The sequence below is a fragment of the Carcharhinus amblyrhynchos genome, chromosome 18 (assembly GCF_965287045.1).
Source record: "Carcharhinus amblyrhynchos chromosome 18, sCarAmb.v2.hapA, whole genome shotgun sequence".
In the NCBI taxonomy this organism is placed as follows: Eukaryota; Metazoa; Chordata; class Chondrichthyes; order Carcharhiniformes; family Carcharhinidae; genus Carcharhinus; species Carcharhinus amblyrhynchos.
Genome location: NC_137341.1, coordinates 5,511,992 through 5,524,192, shown reverse-complemented (window position 1 = coordinate 5,524,192; position 12,201 = coordinate 5,511,992). Strand labels below are relative to the sequence as shown.

The following is a 12,201-nucleotide window of genomic DNA, read 5'->3' as shown; positions in this document are numbered from 1 at the left end:
TTGAAAGAGTGCAGAAAAGGTTTACAAGGATGTTGCTGGGACTTGAGCAACTGAGTTACAGAGAAAGGTTGAATAGCTAAGAGCTTCATTCCCTGGTGCGTAGAAGAATGAGGGGAGATTTGATGGGGATGTCCAAAATTATGATGGCAAGAGATAGAATGAATGCAAGCAAGCTTCTTCCACTGAGGATAGGGGAGAAAAAAAAACTAGGACACGGGTTAAGGGTGAAGGGGGAAGAGTTTAAAGGGAATATTAGTTGGTGGGGCGGGGTGGGGGGTTTCTTCACACAGAGTGGTGGGAGTGTGGAATGAGCTGCCAGATGAAGTGCTAAGTGTGAGCTCACTTTTAACATTTAAGAAAAACATGGACAGATACGTGGATGAGACGGGTGTGGAGGGATATGGTCTCGGTGCAGGTGAGTGGGACTAGGCAGAAAAATGGTTCGGCACAGACAAGAAGGGCCAAAAGGCCTCTTTGTGTGCTGTAATGTTCTATGGTTCTGTAACCTGCTTAGTATCCATATCCCCATGCAAATCATCTTTAATATAATCAGTGCCGTTTAGTATAACTGTCTTAAGTACATGGTATTAATGTTCAGTTTATTCCTGATGTCAGTGATGAAGCTTTAGTTACTCAGCCAGTGCCTTCAGAAAGGAACTAATCCTTTTGCTTCCATATTATAAATCGGCACTTCAGCATTGCAATACTGCGAAGTAAACTGTGTCAATTGGGATACAAAATGAATAGAGCTTTTTAACTATTCATTGCAGGAAACCTCCATACTGACTTGTTGATTCTCAATGCAATTCAAGTGCTCAATTAATCGATACATTCGCTTTTTTGTGGTCTTGTATATCTGGTTACCTTGAGCGACAAACTACGTTCTCACATTGATCTTTCAGGATTCTGGGTTTTCCAATACATTCAGGATTAAAACGCTGTGCGTGTCACAGTTCTATTTATAGCATGACTTCTGTAACATTTCTAGAAACTGTAAACATAGCACTAATATCTATGATTAATATCAGCAACATCCAGATATCTCGTTTATATTGTCAAGAATCAAACAAATGCAGATTGTGTGCCAAGAGTAAAATGTGTACAATTGGATCAATATTTTCATTTTCCCTGTTTTCTTGACAGAAATCACAACCTTAATTTGTTGGTTTTCAGCTGTAGCGAAGGAAGTTTTCAGCACGAGGTATTCAGTGCTTTTTCTTAAGGTGGGTAGGTTTTAGTGACTGTATGACAACAGGTGGTTTGGAATCCTCATGAGCCTTGTGAAACTCAGTTGGTAAATGTTATTAATCTGTTCTGATGGTATAAATACACAATAAACCCTGTTTTAAAGCCATCCAATTCAACTGTGTACTCTTATGTACAGGCGTCCATCTACGAGGTGTTGGCTCGGGTGAACATTTGCCGCGTTGCGCACCCGTGATTACGTCAGGTACTCAGTTGCTTCCAGTGAGTCCAAGACCCCGAATGGAGTAAGAGGCTCTTGTGGCGATGTGCTGTAATACATCTACATTGCAGTCTTTTAAAGGTAATGGATCAGAGGGCAAAATTGGGAGTTTTGGTGGAAAGATGTCTACATCAGCCTTTATTAAACAGCCTGGGAATTTAAAACAACAAACTTTTCATTGTGTCACTGGTTTAAAAAAAAAATTTGACCACGACGTTGCCTGGTATGGAAAGACTGGGTTACGAGGAAAGATTGAGCAAATTGGGGCTCTTTTCCCCTCGAAAGACGGCGACTGAGGGGGGATCTATAAGATTATGAAGGGTCTAGATAGAGTAAACAGAGGTAAGTTATTTCCTATGTTAGAGACACACAGTACGAGGGGCCATGGGCTTAGAGTGAGGGGGGGGAAGAGGTATAACTCATATTAGAGGGAGGTTTTTCCACACAGAGGGTAGTGGGGGTATGGAATGCTCTACCAAGTAAGGTGGTGGAGGCAGGCACGCACGCTGGAGTTGTTTATGAGCAACTTAGGCAGGCACATGAGTGGGTTGGAGATGGGAGGATGTAGGAGATTGTTTTAAATAAGATTCATTAGCATTGGGACGTCCCTGGTAATGTAAAAGGATGTGGTACGATAATAACGTTTTTCTCTTTTAATTCACAGGTTTTAAGTCGGTCCGCCTTGTTGTCCGACGAGGGGCACACACGCGATGGGTCGTACTTGGGCTGCTCTTGAATGTTCGAGTGGCCTAGTGCTTCACGTCGTTATTGCGTGCTTAAACTGGACCAGATGCTGGGCAACACGACAGCTCAGTGACTATCACTGTTTGCTGTGCAGACACGTGGATTCGGGCCGGTGTCTGTGGGAGTTTGCGCATTCTCCCCGTGCTTGCGTGGGTTTTCTCCGGGCGCTCCGGTTTCCTCCCACACCCCAAAGATGTGCTATTAGGCTGATTGGGAAGAATAAATTGTCCCCAAATTAGTTTCCCTCAATGTGGACTGCCATAAAACAATAGATAAGGGTCATGGGTGGAGGGGGTAATGTTAAAATGGCAGCACGGGCTCGTCGGGCCGAAGGGCCTGTTTCCCGGGCTGTTTTTGTTCTTCGTTTTCTTGAACCGATTTGAGAGCTGTACGTGAAGATGATAGTCCGGCAGAATGAAATGTCGACCTTTTCATTCCAAAGCATGAATGGCAATTCATGTCCTTTTGTACAAACGTAGCACAGTGGTACAAGTCTTCCAAAAACTAGAGGGACGGCTGCATTTTCCCCACTTCCTCCCCGTTTTCCCCCTCAATAAAGGCCATCAAGAAAAAAAAAGGTAATCGCCTCACATGTCAAATTTACCTCAATTTCCATCGAATACACACTTTTCTTGAAAACACAACAAAAACGACCCAAATGAATTCACAAGAACAAGATTTTCTACCATTACCTGAAAAGAACACTGTTTCACGAACACACATGGTTGCCAAACTCATTTCACCAAGTTCAGTCTTACAGGTTTGGAGATCCTCTGGAATTTGAGCCAGCAGTTTGAGGTGTCGGTGGTAGCCATGATGTGGAGTTGCTGGCGTTGGGGTAGGCGAACTAAGTAGTCTCACACACTAGGTTAAACATACAACACTACAGCACAAACAGGCCCTTCAGCTCACAAGTTGTGCCCATCGTATTCCTACCGACCAGGCCTATCTATAACCCTCAATCCCATTAAGTCCCACGTACTCATCCAGAAGTCTCTTACAAGGCCCCAGCGAGTTCGCCTCCACCACCACCGACGGCAGCCGATTCTACTCACCCACCACCCTCCGCGTGAAAAACTTACCCCCGACGTCTCCTCTGTACCTACTCCCCAGCGTGTTAAACCTGCGTCCTCTCGTAGCGACCATTTCAGGCCCAGGAAATAGCCTCTGGGAATCCACCCGATCTATACCTCTCAACATTTTATAAACCTGTATCAGGTCACCTCTCGTCCTTCGTCTCTCCAGGGACAAAAGACCGAGCTCCCTCAACCTATCCTCGTGAGGCATGCCACCCAATCCAGGCAACAACCTTGTAAATCTCCTCTGCACCCTTTCAAAAGCCTCCACAGCCTTCCTGTAGTGAGGCGACCAGAACAGTACACAGTCCTCCAAGTGGGGTCTCAAATTTTAACCTGGTGTTGAGACTACTGACTGAGCTTACCCCAGTCCAACACTGGCAACTCCACATCAAACACAGCTCAGTTTTGGAAATGGAAAATAGTGACATTTCATTCTGTTATCAGATTAATGCTTGGGCTTGAACTTTTCCATTGCGGTGGTATCAATTGCAGTATTTGATAAAGGTATTTCAGCCTGTGTGATGGAACCTGAGTGAATAGTTTTGTGTAACCTCCCTTCCCATAAATAGATTCAGATGCTGAGAGGTTGTTTATCCCTTCATGGGAGAGTCGAAGGCCAGAACATAATCTCAGAGTAAGGGATGGCCCATTTAAAATGGAGATAAGGAGGAATTTCTTCTGAGGGCAGTGAACCTGTGAAATTTTTTTTATAGCAGAGGCCTGGAGAGGCTGGGTCATGAACTGTGTTCAAGGCTGAGTTGATAAATTTTTTTTATCACTAAGGGAATCAAGAGTCGTAAGGAAAAACATAAGAACATAAGAAATAGGAGCAGGAGTAGGCCATCGAGCCCTTCGAGACTGCCCTGCCATTCAATCAGATCATGGCTGATCTCAAGTGGCTCAGTTCCACTTTCCCGCTTTCTCCCCATGACCCTTAATTCCCCTGTCTGTCAGAAACCTATCTACCCGTGACTTAAATATATTTAGCGAGGTAGCCTCCACCGCTTCAACGGGCAGAGAATTCCAGAGATTCACCACCCTTTGAGTGAACAAGTTCCTCCTCAACTCTGTTCTAAACTGCCACCCCCGCCCCCCCCCAACCCCGTTATCTTGAGGCTGTGCCCTCTAGTCCTGCTGTCTTTTGAGCGGGAAGAACCTCTCCACCTCTACCCTATCCATCCCTTTCATCATCTTATACGTCTCAGTAAGATCCCCCCCTCATCCTTCTAAACTCTAACGAGTACAGACCCAGTCTATTCAGCCTCTCTTCATAGCTCAACCCCCTCAACTCCGGTATCCGCCGAGTGAACCTCCTCTGCACTCCCTCCAAGGCCAAAATATCTTTGCGCAAGTGCGGCGACCAAAACTGCACACAGTACTCCAGCTGCGGCTTCACCAGTACCCTGTACGGTTGCAGCAAGACCTCCCTGCTTTTATATTCTATCCCCCTTGCTATGAAGGCCAGAACATAATCTCAGAGTAAGGTAGGAAAGTGAAGAGGATCATCATATCAGGTCTGTCACATTCTCACCGAATGGCAGAGCTGACTCGATGGCCTACGTCTTACGGTCTTAGTGGTCTAGAATCTTCTATTTCGTGGTATTCTACCCCCATCTTTTGGGATTAAAAAAGATGTTTTGTATTATATTCCTCCTCCATTCGCTGCAGAAAATGATAACAATGCACAGCACTTAAGTTGGGCTCTGATTCCAAGTTAACGAACTGGATTTATTTATTAAAAAAAAGCAAGCAGGACATACACAAAGTTACGCAAGTTTTATACTAATGACTGAAAACTGAAAAGCCTTTAAACAAAGATAACGAAAGAGCCTTCAAAACAAATTGCTTTACAACAATTTTAACACATGTGCTTGGGCTCTTGATTTGAAGACCAACACTATTTCCTTATTCTCATGATTATTTCTCTCCTCTTAGCCAGTAAGGGGCATTCCTTTACGCATAGTTGTAGAAGATGTTAAAATGTGTTTTTATAATTTTTGGTAGCTTACTCATTCCAATTTTTCCTTCATCAATTTTGATGATTCTTTCCTGGGTTTCTACAACTCTCCCAATCCTCAGCCTTATTACATTTCAAGCTTATTTCGATGCGTACAAGCATCGTATCCCGATAGTGCAGAAGGCGGCCATCCGGCCCATCAAATCCGCACCCGTTCCACATCCCCCCGAGCATTCACCATGAATAATTCACCTAACCTAAACATTGGACTGTGGGAGGAAACAGGAGCACCCAGAGGAAACGCATGCAGACACAGGAATATGTGCAAACTCCACACAGTGTGCTGCAAGACAACACTGTACCACCCATCTTTAGACAGCCACAGTTGGATCATTTTACCCATCGAGTTTCTATTTCTCAGTGGGATCTAGATTCACTGAGAATTAGGATGTTTTTCTAAAAGCATTCAGCATTGCTCATCTGTCGTATCAGTTCGCCGACTCACTCCCCACGCATACGTAACTGACTCCAAGTTTAATACTCCAGTTTCAGGCTTATACACATGACGCTCTCCCATCCTCATGGCTAAGAAGAATCTCAAACTTGTTGGATAACAGCAATGGTTGAAGTTCCTCCAGCCTGCACCTGGAGTTCCCTTCCATTCTCTATTCAGTCAGACCCTCCTGTCTCTATTCACAAACCAGCCCTGTTCTCCTTATTAACTTGAAGGATGCGACTACCTCCTGGTTCAAAGTGTCTCAGTAACCCTACCCAATCTTTTGCCCCGCAATTTCCGTACCTTGGACTCGACGAGTGTTACATTTTGGTAGGAAAGACGAGGAGAGCAATACAAATAAACGCACAAGGGATCCTGGGCTTTAAAAACAAATGCAGAGAATACAAAAATAAGGAAGTTACGATAAAACTTTAGAAAACATTTGTTTTGCCTCAATTGTATTATTATTATGCCTAATTGCATTTTAGGAAGGGCGCAGAAGAGATTTGGGAATAATTCTAGTATCAAAAAAGCAGAGGTAGTTTGTATTGTTGGATATTAGAAATAACATATAGATTAATTTCATTTAGTGTTTCTGTGCAAGCAAGGAGACATCTCTAGTTACGAGCCATTTTAAGAGACAGACCTTGTGATTGTGTTTCAGCTGAATTCATAACAAATGGGAATAGGAAATTATTTAAGCAGAAGCAGGACAAGCAAGCTGCTAAATGCCAGACTTCCCGGAAAGCACACCAGAAATGAACTAACAGCTAGTTATGGAAACCAGAGAACAAAGAGAAAGTTTGAAGTCAAAGGAAAAAACTGAATCTAGAATTGGAACAGAATTGGATCATTGAAATCAGACAGAACTGAGAAGAAGTTTGACTATGAAAAGGGAAACAACATTTAAAGTTATTCTAAGTTTTGAGGTATTTTGTTACAGCCCATGGAGCGACAGTTGAAGCATCTGGGAAACAATTATGGTTGGCTTTCTAAGAGTTTGTGCGAAAGCTTGAAAGCGTTCAAGACAAAGGAATGCCGAAAGAAGAGCTGGAAAGCCTGGAGGTGGATCCATGATGGTAACAGCTGAGGGAAAGCGTTGTTTGAAATATTTTAAAGTGTGCCTTTTTGGGAGTGGAACTTGGAAACATGAGTGACAATCATTTGCAGAGAATTTGGGGAGAAATCCACAGAAGGTCAATTGAGTGGCATCTCCACTTAGTTTCAGAGTGGGGTGTTCTCTGACCACAGTTCGGTTACAGGGATTGTGTGTTTACTGAAAACCTTATAACAAAAGCTATATTTTATAACCTGTTTGATCCTCAAACTGCGTGTACATTTGTGAAGATAAATGGGAGTGAAGGAGTATCAGATAGTTAAACTTTTCACGTTAACACATTTTTTGTTGTTAAAAGCTAATCAGTAGTGCTGTGATTTTGTTCATCCGTGTTTTCTAAAATAGTTAGAATTATGATCTTTGGAGCTAGGGTTCCATTCTGGGATGTTGCTGCCCAGGACTATCAACTGATCTTTACATCACCACAACTTTGCCTGTCATGGAAGATTACGATATGGAGATGCTGGGTAAACACAGTAAGGAGTTTCACAGCACCAGATTAAAGTCCAACAGGTTTATTTGGTAGCAAAAGCCACTTGCGGATTGCAGATGTGGCTTTTGGTACCAAATAAACCTGTTGGATTTTAACCTGGTGTTGTGAGACTTCTGACCACAGAAAGAATTAGACAGTGAGATAGAGATCAATGAGGCACTGACTATCTTGCAAGTAAAGCCTCAAAACATGATGTTGCACTCAAAAGCCACAACATCTTTTTGAACTATCGTCTCTCAGTGAGTCAGCACTATGCTGGGAATACACATCAGGGTGAGTGAGAATTTAGTGCATATTTAGAATCCTCCCACCGCCACCCCCGACCCCATCCCGCTCACCCCACCCCAACAAAATAAGATTTGGTTGGAATTTTTCAGAACCCTCACGGCACTTCTTCCCGCAGAGGAGCCTTGCTATGCGCCATGGATCTTTCAGTCTGCTTTGATAGTGGAGTCGGACACTTTAGGAACTTTTCAGCAGTTACTGGGTAGGCACATGAAGCACACCAGAATGACAGGGAGTGGGATAGCTTGATCTCGGGTTCGGACATAGCTCGGCGCAACATTGAGGGCTGAAGGGCCTGTACAGCGCTGTACTGTTCTATACTCTACGTTCTACGTCGGAAGGAACGATCTGTGCCTTAAGAAATGCACGGTGCGAGGACAGTACAAAAATTAGGGGGATTTGCAGTCACAATGACTGAGGTACATCCTTGCTAAGCATCCTGGGGAAGGTCTTTGCTTGCATTGCTCCGACTAAATTGCAGACCCTGATGTCAGACATCTTAGTCTCAGTGCAACTTTAGAGCTGGCAGATGAACAGTCGACGATAACAATTGGGCAGTTCCAGGAACGCTGCAGACCAATTCTATATCGTCGTCATAGACCTTGAGGTCATTGACCTCATTAGCAGAGATTCTCTCTTCAAACTGCTGCAGGAAAATAGGCTATGCGCCTGGATTCCTGGGTGTCATTTTTACTTTCCACAAGAACAAGCACAGTTCCAGCAGTGACAATGGAGCAAATTCAAATACTCTGAAGATCAGCCATGGGTGAAGCAGGGCTGCACCTTGACATGGCACCAACCCTGGCACATTCTTCACCGTGTTGCCATTGCTTGCTATCAGCAGGCATTCGTGGATTGCAGATGTGGATGACCCATTGACCTTGTGCCAATCACAATGTGCTGGTGGAGGCTATCTTTGACAACGCAACCTCCATCCATTTAGCTCACGTCACCCAGGCAATGGAATCACCGTTGACTCAAGAGGCTAAACATGCTTGAAGTCCCTGCACGATGATGTATTTCTTTACCTGGCACTCTGTCCTACCAGATGTTCAATATTAATCTGATGCAGCAGAGGAAGAAGCTGTTCAGCTGCTTTGTTTGGCTTGCGTAAGTTTCCGTGCCTCATTCTGGTAAAGGAGGGTGCCGAGAACACAAGTCTGTGATACGTGGATGTTGGCAAGCAAGATCTCAGGTGACGAGTGCATGGGAAATCCTTACTGTTGACTCGAATGCCTGGGGCCAAGCAGTGAGGAAGTGTGTAGAAAAAGTAGAGGACGAAATAAATGACGAGATGGCTGAAAAGAGGGCCTGCCAGAATTTTAAAAATCAGTCGAACTTGAGCCAATGCCATCTGCAGAAGGGATGAACACTCGCACGTATCCTCTACAGTCACAACAGAGAATTTTCAATCCAGAAGTGACCTACACACCGAGAGCAATCCATTGTCTCGAGATGGACTGACGCCTACTGTTTACGTGAAGGGCGATAATGTTTTAATTTATGTTGACTGCCATTAAGGAGGAAATTGCGAGGCATCTTGAAAGGAATTGCTTGATAGAGCAGACGCAGCACGGTTATGGGTTTTTGATAGGAGAGGGGATTAAGGGTTATGGGGAGAGGGCGGGAAAGTGGAACTGAGCAGCGACAGATCAGCCATGATCTTATTGAATGGCGGGGCAGGCTCGAAGGGCTGGATGGCCTACTCCTGCTCCTATTTCTTATGTTCTTATGTTTATTCTATTCTCATTCTGTTTTACCATCCTTATTTTCCTCTTCTCAACCTATTCTTCTTGCTTGAAGATTTCACCAGGCATGGATCGCGCACACACTTTTTATTTCATCACACTCTTCATCTCGTCATCGATGGAGTTTTGGCTTGGACTTGATCCTTGCTGTAACGTACCTAGCCTGTACCTGAAACATCATCTCAACAATCATCCAGTTTTCTATCACAGTTTCTCCTGCCAATCTTTTGTTCCACTTTACCCCGGCTAGCTCTACTTTCCCCCATTTGAAGATAACCCTCTTCCAATCTACTTGTGGATTTTAGATTGTCTCTCGCTCTTTGCCGTTATTAGTCTAAAGGTTATGACACAATGATCACGTTTACCCAATTTCTCCCCAAAGATTTGGTTCAGCTCATTCCCCAGTTTCAGATCCAGCAATACCTCTTTCCAAGTTGACCCAAGAACGTACCGGTCAAGGAAGTTTTCCTGAAATTCCCCTCACTCCTTACCCTTTACTCTAACACTATCTCAACAGATAGTTCAGCAATTGAAGTCCCACAACCACTCTGTACTTGTGCCATACCTTGGCTTTCCCTGCAAATTTGCCCCTTTCTCTAAATACTTGCAGGTCAACAGAGTACGCCCAGTGGTGTCATCGTACCCTTTTTGATTCTCAACTCTACGGTGACGCAGTGGGGTTCGTACTGCTCCTTCACAGCACCTAGGTCAATTCCAGCCTTGTGACTGTCTGCGTGGGTTTTCTCCCACAGTCCAAAATGTGCAGGTTAGGTTGACTGGCCACGCTAAATTGCACGTTAATATCTCAGGGTGTACAGGTTAGGGAGATTAGTGGGGTAAATAAGTGGGGTTAGAGGGAGGGTCTGAGTGGGATGCTCTGTTACTGGTTAGTGCAGGCTCGATGGGCCGAATGACCTGCTTCTGTAGGGATTTTACGATATAGATTCTGTCCTTGCCTCAAGGACATCCTTCTCTCGTACAGTACAAAGTCTTCCCTACTCTGTTATATTCTTAATGGTGCTTTGTAGATAGTGGAGAGTCCTGAACAGCAAGTTTAACTCAACAGATAAACTGATGAATATTTTATTCACTGCTTAAATGTTTTAAATCTTAATGACTCTGAATTTGGGACAGATACAAGAAGCACACAAAAAAGTTTCCTTCGACTAACACCAAATGTGGACCTTGGAACTTGCCAAATTATTTTACAGCCAATTAGCTACTTTTGAAGAGTAACTACACACATGTACACATAACACAATGGTTTTAAAACTCTTTGTGACTTTGAGGTCATAGAAAGATAAAATAAATGCATTTTTTGCTTTTCAGATTACAACTTTAAGATACGTTAATATAGCAACTTAAATGTAGCAAAACTTAAGACAATAAATTTGACACTGAAGCATACAAGGAGATATTAGAACAGGGGGTCACAATACTAGATTATAAGAAGTTTGTTAGATCAAGGAGTGATAAGGAAGTTTGGAAAGGGAATTCCAGAGTTTAGGGCCTAGGCAGCTGAAGGTATGGTCACAATGGTGGAGTAATTAAAAATAAAACAAAACAGGATGCACGAGAAGTTAGAATTTGCAAAGCTTTAAAGTGAGCTTTAGGGCTGGAGGAGGTTACAGAGATATCACAAGGATAATAAAGTTAAAGCTGACGACTTTAAAGTAATAACTGCTATCCAGCTTGAAAAAAAAACTTTATACCACAAATCAAAATATATTACATGTGCAAATCACTTACCAAGAATCTTAGAAGAACAACCATCATGCAAAAAGGGATAAAAGTACAATATGGTAGTTAGCTATACAATTTTAATAATAAACTTTGAAATATTCTGAATCAAACATTTAAAACTAACTGCAACACCCACATTAAGCAAATTCAAATTCACACAGATTGCAATTTCACGTGTTCATCCAAATTTTACATTCAGGTGCACACTCCCCATCTGAAATGAATCCAGGTGGAACAACAATCAGCCACATTAATGTTGATATGAAACATGTGCACAGACAAACAATAGGAAAAAGCTCTGCTATGCTTAGATCTCAAATAATCTAGAAATAGATATTATGGCTACCAACCTCCGTTGCTTCAATAAATTCTAGAGCAGGGATATAAAAATGCTGTATCAAGTTGAGGGGGGCTGGGTCTCCGTGGAAAAGTCCTGGCCAGATATTTTGTTTACAAACACCCTCGAATGGTCAGTTTTGTGGCATCGCCCTGACATTATGTTACACCCAATACTCTGACACTTAATTATTCCAATGAGAGAAATTGCCTCAGGAGGTTTTAACTTGCATTTGTGCCTGGATGCATCGATTAACATCTTCACCCTCCCTCAAAAAGCATCAACACCACAGGGCTCAGGACAGTGAACACTAATGTATGATCAACCAAGTAACGTTTCTCCTCTGGAATGAGAGAGAGGTCGCTTACCGGAGCCGGGTACACCAACAAGAGGGGAATTATTTACCGCCTGCTGGGGAGAGCCGCTTCTTTTCTACCCCCTCGGGGAGGGGCCTGAGGAATCGAACCTGCAGCGGAGGAGGGAGAGTGAGGGAAAAAGAGAGAGGCCGCGGGCTAACGGAATGCGCAGGCGCGGCGGCGGCGGCAAGGGGAAGAAGAGGCAGCGGACCGGCTGAGTGCGCAGGCGCGGCGACGGGGGGACGAAAAGGAGGCGGCGGCGGCGGGCCGGCTGAGTGCGCAGGCGCGGAGGCAGGGAACCGGGGCGGGCTGGCTTCATGCGGAGGCCGGGGAGCCAGGGGTGAGGGGCCACGGCAGGCCGGCTGAGGGCGCAGGCGCGGC

The 12,201-nt window shown here is 44.1% G+C and overlaps 1 protein-coding gene across 1 annotated transcript in view; it reads right to left on the bottom strand.

The window, feature by feature from the left end:
• Positions 1-11,968, bottom strand: part of cdip1 (cell death-inducing p53 target 1) — a 37,760-nt gene extending 25,792 nt beyond the window's left edge. The window contains exon 1 of the mRNA XM_080206296.1: positions 11,833-11,968. The gene's annotated coding sequence lies outside the window, so the exon portion shown is untranslated. The remainder of the gene's footprint in view (positions 1-11,832) is intronic.
• Positions 11,969-12,201: the final 233 nt, after the last annotated feature.